The sequence below is a fragment of the Macaca nemestrina genome, chromosome 12 (assembly GCF_043159975.1).
Source record: "Macaca nemestrina isolate mMacNem1 chromosome 12, mMacNem.hap1, whole genome shotgun sequence".
NCBI classification, from domain to species: Eukaryota; Metazoa; Chordata; class Mammalia; order Primates; family Cercopithecidae; genus Macaca; species Macaca nemestrina.
The window spans coordinates 66,435,320-66,448,491 of record NC_092136.1 but is presented as its reverse complement, the minus strand read 5'-3'; positions in this window follow the sequence as shown (position 1 = coordinate 66,448,491).

Here is a 13,172-nt window from a genome sequence, read left to right as displayed (position 1 = left end):
TCTTAGCGAAAGGCTTCTTGAGGGGAAATCTGTAACTCTGTGGATGATTTTACAGAACACAAAGAAGTTTCTCAGAAAGCTCCTTTCTCTTTGTTATCGGAGGATATTTCCTTGGGCCCTATAGTCTTCAAAGGGATCCGAAATATCTGTTCTCAGATTCCACAGAAATAAGGCTAGCAAAGAGATCCACGAAATACAGATGTAACTCTGTGAGGTGAAGTAAAAGAACACTAAGCAGTTTCTCAGAAAGCTTCTTTCCAGTTTTCATCTGAGGATATTTCCTTTTTCACCGTAGCCTTCTATGGGCTTCCAAATATCACTTTTCCAATTCCACAAGAACTGTCTTAGCGAAAGGCTTCTTGAGGGGAAAGCTATAACTCTGTGAGCTGATTTCACAGAACACAAAGAAGTTTCTCAGAAAGCTTCTTTCTCTTTGTTATCGGAGGATATTTCCTTTGGACCTATAGTCTTCAAAGGGATCCGAAATATCTGTTCTCAGATTCCACAGAAATAAGGCTAGCAAAGAGATCCAGGAAATACAGATGCAACTCTGTGAGTGGAAGCCACACATCACAGAGCAGATTCTCAGAAAGCTTCTTTCTAGATTTCATCTGACGATATTTCCCTTTTCACCATAGCCCTCTATGGGCATCCAAATATCACTTTGCCAGTTCCCCAAGAACTGTCTTAGCGAAAGGCTTCTTGAGGGTAAAGCTATAACTCTGTGAGATGATTTCACAGAACACAAAGAAGTTTCTCAGAAAGCTTCTTTCTCTTTGTTATCGGAGGATATTTCCTTTGGCCCTATAGTCTTCAAAGGGATCCGAAATATCTGTTCTCAGATTCCACAGAAATAAGGCTAGCAAAGAGATCCACAAAATAGAGATGTAACTCTGTGAGTGGAAGTCACACATCACAGAGCAGTTTCTCAGAAAGCTTCTTTCCAGATTTCATCTGAGGATATTTCCTTTTTCACCATACCCCTCTATTTGCTTCCAAATATCACTTTGCCAATTTCACAACAACTGTCTTAACGAAAGGCTTCCTAGCGGAGAGCTGTAACTCTGTGAGATGATTTCACAGAACACAAAGAAGTTTCTCAGAAAGCTTCTTTCTCTTTGTTATCGAAGGATATTTCCTTTGGCCCTATAGTCTTCAAAGGGATCCGAAATATCTGTTCTCAGATTCCACAGAAATAAGGCTAGCAAAGAGATCCAGAAATACAGATGTAACTCTCGGAGATGAATTAACAGAACACTAAGCAGTTTCTCAGAAAGCTGCTTTCCAAATTTCATCTGAGGATATTTCCTTTTTCACCATAGCCTTCAATGGGCTTCCAAATATCACTTTGCCATTTCCAAAAGAACTGCCTTAGTAAAAGGCTTCTTGAGGGGAAAGCTATAACTCTCTGAGATGATTTCAAAGAACACAAAAAAGTTTCTCAGAAAGCTTCTTTCTCTTTGTTATCGGAGGATATTTCCTTTGGCCCTATAGTCTTCAAAGGGATCAGAAATATCTGTTCTCAGATTCCACAGAAATAAGGCTAGCAAAGAGATCCACGAAATACAGATGCAACTCTGTGAGTGGAAGTAACACATCACAGAGCAGTTTCTCAGAAAGCTTCTTTCCAGATTTCATCTGACGATATTTCCTTTTTCGCCATAGCCCTCTAGGGGTTCCAAATATAACTTTGCCAATTCCACAAGAACTGTCTTAGCGAAAGGCTTCTTGAGGGGAAAGCTGTAACTCTGTGAGATGATTTCACAGAACACAAAGAAGTTTCTCAGAAAGCTTCTTTGTCTTTGTTGTCGGATGATATTTCCTTTGTCCCTATAGTCTTCAAAGGGATTAGAAATATCTGTTCTCCGATTCCACAGAAATAAGGCAAGCAAAGAGATCCACGAAATACACATGTAACTCTGTGAGTGGAAGTCACACATCACAGAGCAGTTTCTCAGAAAGCTTCTTTCCAGATTTCATCTGAGGATATTTCCTTTTTCTCCATAGCGGTCTATGGGCTTCCAAATATCACTTTGCCAATTCCACAGGAACTGTCTTAGTGAAAGGCTTCTTGAGGGGAAGCAGTAACTCTGTGAGTTGATTTCACAGAACACAAAGAAGTTTCTCATAAAGCTTCTTTCTCTTTGTTATCGGAGGATATTTCCTTTGGCCCTGTAGTCTTCAATGGGATCCCAAATATCCGTTCTCAGATTCCACAGAAATGAGGCTAGCAAAGAGATGCACGAAATACAGAGGTACTCTGTGAGTGGAAGTCACAAATCACAGAGCAGTTTCTCAGAAAGCTTCTTTACAGATTTCAATGAGGATATTTCCTTTTTCACCAAAGCCGTCTATTGGCTTCCAAATATCACTTTGCCAATTCCACAAGAACTGTCTTAGCGAAAGGCTTCTTGAGGGGAAAGCTGTAACTCTGTGGATGATTTTACAGAACACAAAGAAGTTTCTCAGAAAGCTTCTTTCTCTTTGTTATCGGAGGATATTTCCATTGGCCCTATCGTCTTCAAAGGGATCCGAAATATCTGTTCTCAGATTCCACAGAAATAAGGCTAGCAAAGAGATCCACGAAATACAGATGTAACTCTGCGAGATGAATTAACAGAACACTAAGCAGTTTCTCAGAAAGCTTCTTTCCAGATTTCATCTGAGGATATTTCCTTTTTCACCATAGCCGTATATGGGCTTCCAAATATCACTTTGTCAATTCCACAAGAAGTGTCTTAGCGAAAGGCTTCTTGAGGGGAAAGCTATAACTCTGTGAGATGATTTCACAGAACACAAAGAAGTTTCTCAGAAAGCTTCTTTCTCTTTGTTATCGGAGGATATTTCCTTTGGCCCTATAGTCTTCAAAGGGATCCGAAGTATCTGTTCTCAGATTCCACAGAAATAAGGCTAGCAAAGAGATCCACGAAATACAGATGTAACTCTGTGAGTGGAAGTCACACATCACAGAACAGTTTCTCAGAAAGCTTCTTTCCATATTTCATCTGAGGATATTTCCTTTTTCACCATAGCCGAATAAGGGCTTCCAAATATCACTTTGCCAATTCCACAAGAACTGTCTTAGCGAAAGGCTTCTTGAGGGGAAATCTGTAACTCTGTGGATGATTTTACAGAACACAAAGAAGTTTCTCAGAAAGCTCCTTTCTCTTTGTTATCGGAGGATATTTCCTTTGGCCCTATAGTCTTCAAAGGGATCCGAAATATCTGTTCTCAGATTCCACAGAAATAAGGCTAGCAACGTGATCCACGAAATACAGATGTAACTCTGCGAGATGAATTAACAGAACACTAAGAAGTTTCTCAGAAAGCTTCTTTCCAGATTTCATCTGAGGATATTTCCTTTTACACCGTAGACCTCTATGGGCTTCCAAATATCACTTTGCCAATTCCTCAAGAACTGTCTTAGCGAAAGGCTTCTTGAGGGGAGAGCTGTAACTCTGTGAGATGATTTCACACAACACAAAGAAGTTTCTCATAAAGCTTCTTTCTCTTTGTTATCGGAGGATATTTCCTTTGGCCCTATAGACTTCAAAGGCATCCGAAATATCTGTTCTCAGATTCCACAGAAATAAGGCTAGCAAAGAGTTCCACGAAATACAGATGTAACTCTCTGAGTAGAAGTCACACATCACATAGCAGTTTCTCAGAAAGCTTCTTTCCAGATTTCATCTGAGGATATTTCCTTTTTCACCATAGCCCTCTATGGGCTTCCAAATATCACTTTGCCAATTCCACAAGAACTGTCTTAACGAAAGCCTTCTTGAGGGGAAAGCTGTAACTCTGTGAGATGATTTCACAGAACACAAAGAGGTTTCTCAGAAAGCTTCTTTCTCTTTGTTATCGGAAGATATTTCCTTGTGCCCTAGAGTCTTCAAGGGGATCCGAAATATCTGTCCTCAGATTCCACAGAAATAAGACTAGCAAAGAGATCCACGAAATACAGATGTAACTCTTCGAGATGAATTAACAGAACATTAAGCAGTTTCTCAGAAAGCTGCTTCCCAAATTTCATCTGAGGATATTTCCTTTTTCACCATAGCCTTCTATGGCCTTCCGAATATCACTTTGCCAATTCCACAAGAACTCTCTTAGCGAAAGGCTTCTTGACGGGAAAGCTATAACTCTGTGAGATGATTTCACAGAACACAAAGAAGTTTCTCAGAAAGCTTCTCTCTCTTTGTTATCAGAGGATATTTCCTTGGGCCCTATAGTCTTCAAAGGGATCCGAAATATCTGTTCTCAGATTCCACAGAAATAAGACTAGCAAAGAGATCCACGAAATACAGATGTAACTCTGTGAGTGGAAGTCAAACATCACAGAGCAGTTTCTCAGAAAGCTTCTTTCCAGATTTCATCTGAGGATATTTCCTTTTTCACCATAGCCGTCTATGGGCTTCCAAATATCACTTTGCCAATTGCACAAGAACTGTCTTAGCGAAAGGCTTCTTGAGGGGAAAGCTGTAACTCTGTGAGATGATTCCACAGAACACAAAGAAGTTTCCAGAAAGCTTCTTTCTCTTTGTTATCGGAGGATGACTCCTTTGGCCCTATAGACTTCAAAGGGATCCGAAATATCCGTTCTCAGATTCCACAGAAATAAGGCTAGCAAAGACAACCACGAAATATAGATATAACTCTGTCAGATGAATTAACAGAACACTAAGCAGTTTTTCAGAAAGCTTCTTTCCAGATTTCATCTGAGGATATTTCCTTTTTCACCATAGCCTTCTATGGCCTTCCAAATATCACTTTGGCAATTCCACAAGAACTCTCTTAGCGAAAGGCTTCTTGACGGGAAAGCTATAACTCTGTGAGATGATTTCACAGAACACAAAGAAGTTTCTCAGAAAGCTTCTTTCTCTTTGTTATCAGAGGATATTTCCTTTGTCCCTATTGTCTTCAAAGGGATCCGAAATACCTGTTCTAAGATTCTACAGAAATGAGGCTAGCAAAGAGATGCACGAAATACAGAGGTACTCTGTGAGTGGAAGTCACAAATCACAGAGCAGATTCTCAGAAAGCTTCTTTCCAGATTTCAATGAGGATATTTCCTTTTTCACCAAAGCCGTCTATTGGTTTCCAAATATCACTTTGCCAATTCCACAAGAACTGTCTTAGCGAAAGGCTTCTTGAGGGGAAAGCTGTAACTCTGTGGATGATTTTAGAGAACACAAAGAAGTTTCTCAGAAAGCTTCTTTCTCTTTGTTATCGGAGGATATTTCCTTTGGCCCTATAGTCTTCAAAGGGATCCGAAATATCTGTTCTCAGATTCCACAGAAATAAGGCTAGCAAAGAGATCCACGAAATACAGATGTAACTCTGCGAGATGAATTAACAGAACACTAAGCAGTTTCTCAGAAAGCTTCTTTCCAGATTTCATCTGAGAATATTTCCTTTTTCACCATAGCCGTATATGGGCTTCCAAATATCACTTTGTCAATTCCACAAGAAGTGTCTTAGCGAAAGGCTTCTTGAGGGGAAAGCTATAACTCTGTGAGATGAATTCACAGAACACAAAGAAGTTTCTTAGAAAGCGTCTTTCTCTTTGTTATCGGAGGATATTTCCTTTGGCCCTATAGTCTTCAAAGGGATCCGAAGTATCTGTTCTCAGATTCCACAGAAATAAGGCTAGCAAAGAGATCCACGAAATACAGATGTAACTCTGTGAGTGGAAGTCACACATCACAGAACAGTTTCTCAGAAAGCTTCTTTCCATATTTCATCTGAGGATATTTCCTTTTTCACCATTGCCGAATAAGGGCTTCCAAATATCACTTTGCCAATTCCACAAGAACTGTCTTAGCGAAAGGCTTCTTGAGGGGAAATCTGTAACTCTGTGGATGATTTTACAGAACACAAAGAAGTTTCTCAGAAAGCTCCTTTCTCTTTGTTATCGGAGGATATTTCCTTGGGCCCTATAGTCTTCAAAGGGATCCGAAATATCTGTTCTCAGATTCCACAGAAATAAGGCTAGCAAAGAGATCCACGAAATACAGATGTAACTCTGTGAGGTGAAGTAAAAGAACACTAAGCAGTTTCTCAGAAAGCTTCTTTCCAGTTTTCATCTGAGGATATTTCCTTTTTCACCGTAGCCTTCTATGGGCTTCCAAATATCACTTTTCCAATTCCACAAGAACTGTCTTAGCGAAAGGCTTCTTGAGGGGAAAGCTATAACTCTGTGAGCTGATTTCACAGAACACAAAGAAGTTTCTCAGAAAGCTTCTTTCTCTTTGTTATCGGAGGATATTTCCTTTGGACCTATAGTCTTCAAAGGGATCCGAAATATCTGTTCTCAGATTCCACAGAAATAAGGCTAGCAAAGAGATCCAGGAAATACAGATGCAACTCTGTGAGTGGAAGCCACACATCACAGAGCAGATTCTCAGAAAGCTTCTTTCTAGATTTCATCTGACGATATTTCCCTTTTCACCATAGCCCTCTATGGGCATCCAAATATCACTTTGCCAGTTCCCCAAGAACTGTCTTAGCGAAAGGCTTCTTGAGGGTAAAGCTATAACTCTGTGAGATGATTTCACAGAACACAAAGAAGTTTCTCAGAAAGCTTCTTTCTCTTTGTTATCGGAGGATATTTCCTTTGGCCCTATAGTCTTCAAAGGGATCCGAAATATCTGTTCTCAGATTCCACAGAAATAAGGCTAGCAAAGAGATCCACAAAATAGAGATGTAACTCTGTGAGTGGAAGTCACACATCACAGAGCAGTTTCTCAGAAAGCTTCTTTCCAGATTTCATCTGAGGATATTTCCTTTTTCACCATACCCCTCTATTTGCTTCCAAATATCACTTTGCCAATTTCACAACAACTGTCTTAACGAAAGGCTTCCTAGCGGAGAGCTGTAACTCTGTGAGATGATTTCACAGAACACAAAGAAGTTTCTCAGAAAGCTTCTTTCTCTTTGTTATCGAAGGATATTTCCTTTGGCCCTATAGTCTTCAAAGGGATCCGAAATATCTGTTCTCAGATTCCACAGAAATAAGGCTAGCAAAGAGATCCAGAAATACAGATGTAACTCTCGGAGATGAATTAACAGAACACTAAGCAGTTTCTCAGAAAGCTGCTTTCCAAATTTCATCTGAGGATATTTCCTTTTTCACCATAGCCTTCAATGGGCTTCCAAATATCACTTTGCCATTTCCAAAAGAACTGCCTTAGTAAAAGGCTTCTTGAGGGGAAAGCTATAACTCTCTGAGATGATTTCAAAGAACACAAAAAAGTTTCTCAGAAAGCTTCTTTCTCTTTGTTATCGGAGGATATTTCCTTTGGCCCTATAGTCTTCAAAGGGATCAGAAATATCTGTTCTCAGATTCCACAGAAATAAGGCTAGCAAAGAGATCCACGAAATACAGATGCAACTCTGTGAGTGGAAGTAACACATCACAGAGCAGTTTCTCAGAAAGCTTCTTTCCAGATTTCATCTGACGATATTTCCTTTTTCGCCATAGCCCTCTAGGGGTTCCAAATATAACTTTGCCAATTCCACAAGAACTGTCTTAGCGAAAGGCTTCTTGAGGGGAAAGCTGTAACTCTGTGAGATGATTTCACAGAACACAAAGAAGTTTCTCAGAAAGCTTCTTTGTCTTTGTTGTCGGATGATATTTCCTTTGTCCCTATAGTCTTCAAAGGGATTAGAAATATCTGTTCTCCGATTCCACAGAAATAAGGCAAGCAAAGAGATCCACGAAATACACATGTAACTCTGTGAGTGGAAGTCACACATCACAGAGCAGTTTCTCAGAAAGCTTCTTTCCAGATTTCATCTGAGGATATTTCCTTTTTCTCCATAGCGGTCTATGGGCTTCCAAATATCACTTTGCCAATTCCACAGGAACTGTCTTAGTGAAAGGCTTCTTGAGGGGAAGCAGTAACTCTGTGAGTTGATTTCACAGAACACAAAGAAGTTTCTCATAAAGCTTCTTTCTCTTTGTTATCGGAGGATATTTCCTTTGGCCCTGTAGTCTTCAATGGGATCCCAAATATCCGTTCTCAGATTCCACAGAAATGAGGCTAGCAAAGAGATGCACGAAATACAGAGGTACTCTGTGAGTGGAAGTCACAAATCACAGAGCAGTTTCTCAGAAAGCTTCTTTACAGATTTCAATGAGGATATTTCCTTTTTCACCAAAGCCGTCTATTGGCTTCCAAATATCACTTTGCCAATTCCACAAGAACTGTCTTAGCGAAAGGCTTCTTGAGGGGAAAGCTGTAACTCTGTGGATGATTTTACAGAACACAAAGAAGTTTCTCAGAAAGCTTCTTTCTCTTTGTTATCGGAGGATATTTCCATTGGCCCTATCGTCTTCAAAGGGATCCGAAATATCTGTTCTCAGATTCCACAGAAATAAGGCTAGCAAAGAGATCCACGAAATACAGATGTAACTCTGCGAGATGAATTAACAGAACACTAAGCAGTTTCTCAGAAAGCTTCTTTCCAGATTTCATCTGAGGATATTTCCTTTTTCACCATAGCCGTATATGGGCTTCCAAATATCACTTTGTCAATTCCACAAGAAGTGTCTTAGCGAAAGGCTTCTTGAGGGGAAAGCTATAACTCTGTGAGATGATTTCACAGAACACAAAGAAGTTTCTCAGAAAGCTTCTTTCTCTTTGTTATCGGAGGATATTTCCTTTGGCCCTATAGTCTTCAAAGGGATCCGAAGTATCTGTTCTCAGATTCCACAGAAATAAGGCTAGCAAAGAGATCCACGAAATACAGATGTAACTCTGTGAGTGGAAGTCACACATCACAGAACAGTTTCTCAGAAAGCTTCTTTCCATATTTCATCTGAGGATATTTCCTTTTTCACCATAGCCGAATAAGGGCTTCCAAATATCACTTTGCCAATTCCACAAGAACTGTCTTAGCGAAAGGCTTCTTGAGGGGAAATCTGTAACTCTGTGGATGATTTTACAGAACACAAAGAAGTTTCTCAGAAAGCTCCTTTCTCTTTGTTATCGGAGGATATTTCCTTTGGCCCTATAGTCTTCAAAGGGATCCGAAATATCTGTTCTCAGATTCCACAGAAATAAGGCTAGCAACGTGATCCACGAAATACAGATGTAACTCTGCGAGATGAATTAACAGAACACTAAGAAGTTTCTCAGAAAGCTTCTTTCCAGATTTCATCTGAGGATATTTCCTTTTTCACCTTAGCCTTCTATGGGCTTCCAAATATCACTTTTCCAATTCCACAAGAACTGTCTTAGCGAAAGGCTTCTTGAGGGGAAAGCTATAACTCTGTGAGCTGATTTCACAGAACACAAAGAAGTTTCTCAGAAAGCTTCTTTCTCTTTGTTATCGGAGGATATTTCCTTTGGACCTATAGTCTTCAAAGGGATCCGAAATATCTGTTCTCAGATTCCACAGAAATAAGGCTAGCAAAGAGATCCAGGAAATACAGATGCAACTCTGTGAGTGGAAGCCACACATCACAGAGCAGATTCTCAGAAAGCTTCTTTCCAGATTTCATCTGACGATATTTCCTTTTTCACCATAGCCCTCTATGGGCATCCAAATATCACTTTGCCAGTTCCCCAAGAACTGTCTTAGCGAAAGGCTTCTTGAGGGTAAAGCTATAACTCTGTGAGATGATTTCACAGAACACAAAGAAGTTTCTCAGAAAGCTTCTTTCTCTTTGTTATCGGAGGATATTTCCTTTGGCCCTATAGTCTTCAAAGGGATCCGAAATATCTGTTCTCAGATTCCACAGAAATAAGGCTAGCAAAGAGATCCACAAAATAGAGATGTAACTCTGTGAGTGGAAGTCACACATCACAGAGCAGTTTCTCAGAAAGCTTCTTTCCAGATTTCATCTGAGGATATTTCCTTTTTCACCATACCCCTCTATTTGCTTCCAAATATCACTTTGCCAATTTCACAACAACTGTCTTAACGAAAGGCTTCCTAGCGGAGAGCTGTAACTCTGTGAGATGATTTCACAGAACACAAAGAAGTTTCTCAGAAAGCTTCTTTCTCTTTGTTATCGAAGGATATTACCTTTGGCCCTATAGTCTTCCAAGGGATCCGAAATATCTGTTCTCAGATTCCACAGAAATAAGGCTAGCAAAGAGATCCAGAAATACAGATGTAACTCTCGGAGATGAATTAACAGAACACTAAGCAGTTTCTCAGAAAGCTGCTTTCCAAATTTCATCTGAGGATATTTCCTTTTTCACCATAGCCTTCAATGGGCTTCCAAATATCACTTTGCCAATTCCAAAAGAACTGTCTTAGTAAAAGGCTTCTTGAGGGGAAAGCTATAACTCTGTGAGATGATTTCACAGAACACAAAGAAGTTTCTCAGAAAGCTTCTTTCTCTTTGTAATCGGAGGATATTTCCTTTGGCCCTATAGTCTTCAAAGGGATCAGAAATATCTGTTCTCAGATTCCACAGAAATAAGGCTAGCAAAGAGATCCACGAAATACAGATGAAACTCTGTGAGTGGAAGTCACACGTCACAGAGCAGTTTCTCAGAAAGCTTCTTTCCAGATTTCACCTGAGGATATTTCCTTTTTCACCATAGCCGTCTATGGGCTTCCAAATATCACTTTGCCAATTCCACAGGAACTGTCTTAGTGAAAGGCTTCTTGAGGGGAAAGCAGTAACTCTGGGAGATGATTTCACAGAACACAAAGAAGTTTCTCAGAAATCTTCTTTCTCTTTGTTATCGGAGGATATTTCCTTTGTCCCTATTGTCTTCAAAGGGATCCGAAATACCTGTTCTAAGATTCCACAGAAATGAGGCTAGCAAAGAGATGCACGAAATACAGAGGTACTCTGTGAGTGGAAGTCACAAATCACAGAGCAGTTTCTCAGAAAGCTTCTTTACAGATTTCAATGAGGATATTTCCTTTTTCACCAAAGCCGTCTATTGGCTTCCAAATATCACTTTGCCAATTCCACAAGAACTGTCTTAGCGAAAGGCTTCTTGAGGGGAAAGCTGTAACTCTGTGGATGATTTTACAGAACACAAAGAAGTTTCTCAGAAAGCTTCTTTCTCTTTGTTATCGGAGGATATTTCCTTTGGCCCTATAGTCTTCAAAGGGATCCGAAATATCTGTTCTCAGATTCCACAGAAATAAGGCTAGCAAAGAGATCCACGAAATACAGATGTAACTCTGCGAGATGAATTAACAGAACACTAAGCAGTTTCTCAGAAAGCTTCTTTCCAGATTTCATCTGAGGATATTTCCTTTTTCACCATAGCCGTATATGGGCTTCCAAATATCACTTTGTCAATTCCACAAGAAGTGTCTTAGCGAAAGGCTTCTTGAGGGGAAAGCTATAACTCTGTGAGATGATTTCACAGAACACAAAGAAGTTTCTCAGAAAGCTTCTTTCTCTTTGTTATCGGAGGATATTTCCTTTGGCCCTATAGTCTTCAAAGGGATCCGAAGTATCTGTTCTCAGATTCCACAGAAATAAGGCTAGCAAAGAGATCCACGAAATACAGATGTAACTCTGTGAGTGGAAGTCACACATCACAGAACAGTTTCTCAGAAAGCTTCTTTCCATATTTCATCTGAGGATATTTCCTTTTTCACCATAGCCGAATAAGGGCTTCCAAATATCACTTTGCCAATTCCACAAGAACTGTCTTAGCGAAAGGCTTCTTGAGGGGAAATCTGTAACTCTGTGGATGATTTTACAGAACACAAAGAAGTTTCTCAGAAAGCTCCTTTCTCTTTGTTATCGGAGGATATTTCCTTTGGCCCTATAGTCTTCAAAGGGATCCGAAATTTCTGTTCTCAGATTCCACAGAAATAAGGCTAGCAAAGGGATACACGAAATACAGATGTAACTCTGCGAGATGAATTAACAGAACACTAAGAAGTTTCTCAGAAAGCTTCTTTCCAGATTTCATCTGAGGATATTTCCTTTTTCACCGTAGCCTTCTATGGGCTTCCAAATATCACTTTTCCAATTCCACAAGAACTGTCTTAGCGAAAGGCTTCTTGAGGGGAAAGCTATAACTCTGTGAGCTGATTTCACAGAACACAAAGAAGTTTCTCAGAAAGCTTCTTTCTCTTTGTTATCGGAGGATATTTCCTTTGGACCTATAGTCTTCAAAGGGATCCGAAATATCTGTTCTCAGATTCCACAGAAATAAGGCTAGCAAAGAGATCCAGGAAATACAGATGCAACTCTGTGAGTGGAAGCCACACATCACAGAGCAGATTCTCAGAAAGCTTCTTTCCAGATTTCATCTGACGATATTTCCTTTTTCACCATAGCCCTCTATGGGCATCCAAATATCACTTTGCCAGTTCCACAAGAACTGTCTTAGCGAAAGGCTTCTTGAGGGTAAAGCTATAACTCTGTGAGATGATTTCACAGAACACAAAGAAGTTTCTCAGAAAGCTTCTTTCTCTTTGTTATCGGAGGATATTTCCTTTGGACCTATAGTCTTCAAAGGGATCCGAAATATCTGTTCTCAGATTCCACAGAAATAAGGCTAGCAAAGAGATCCAGGAAATACAGATGCAACTCTGTGAGTGGAAGCCACACATCACAGAGCAGATTCTCAGAAAGCTTCTTTCCAGATTTCATCTGACGATATTTCCTTTTTCACCATAGCCCTCTATGGGCATCCAAATATCACTTTGCCAGTTCCACAAGAACTGTCTTAGCGAAAGGCTTCTTGAGGGTAAAGCTATAACTCTGTGAGATGATTTCACAGAACACAAAGAAGTTTCTCAGAAAGCTTCTTTCTCTTTGTTATCGGAGGATATTTCCTTTGGCCCTATAGTCTTCAAAGGGATCCGAAATATCTGTTCTCAGATTCCACAGAAATAAGGCTAGCAAAGAGATCCACAAAATAGAGATGTAACTCTGTGAGTGGAAGTCACACATCACAGAGCAGTTTCTCAGAAAGCTTCTTTCCAGATTTCATCTGAGGATATTTCCTTTTTCACCATACCCCTCTATTTGCTTCCAAATATCACTTTGCCAATTTCACAACAACTGTCTTAACGAAAGGCTTCCTAGCGGAGAGCTGTAACTCTGTGAGATGATTTCACAGAACACAAAGAAGTTTTTCAGAAAGCTTCTTTCTCTTTGTTATCGAAGGATATTTCCTTTGGCCCTATAGTCTTCCAAGGGATCCGAAATATCTGTTCTCAGATTCCACAGA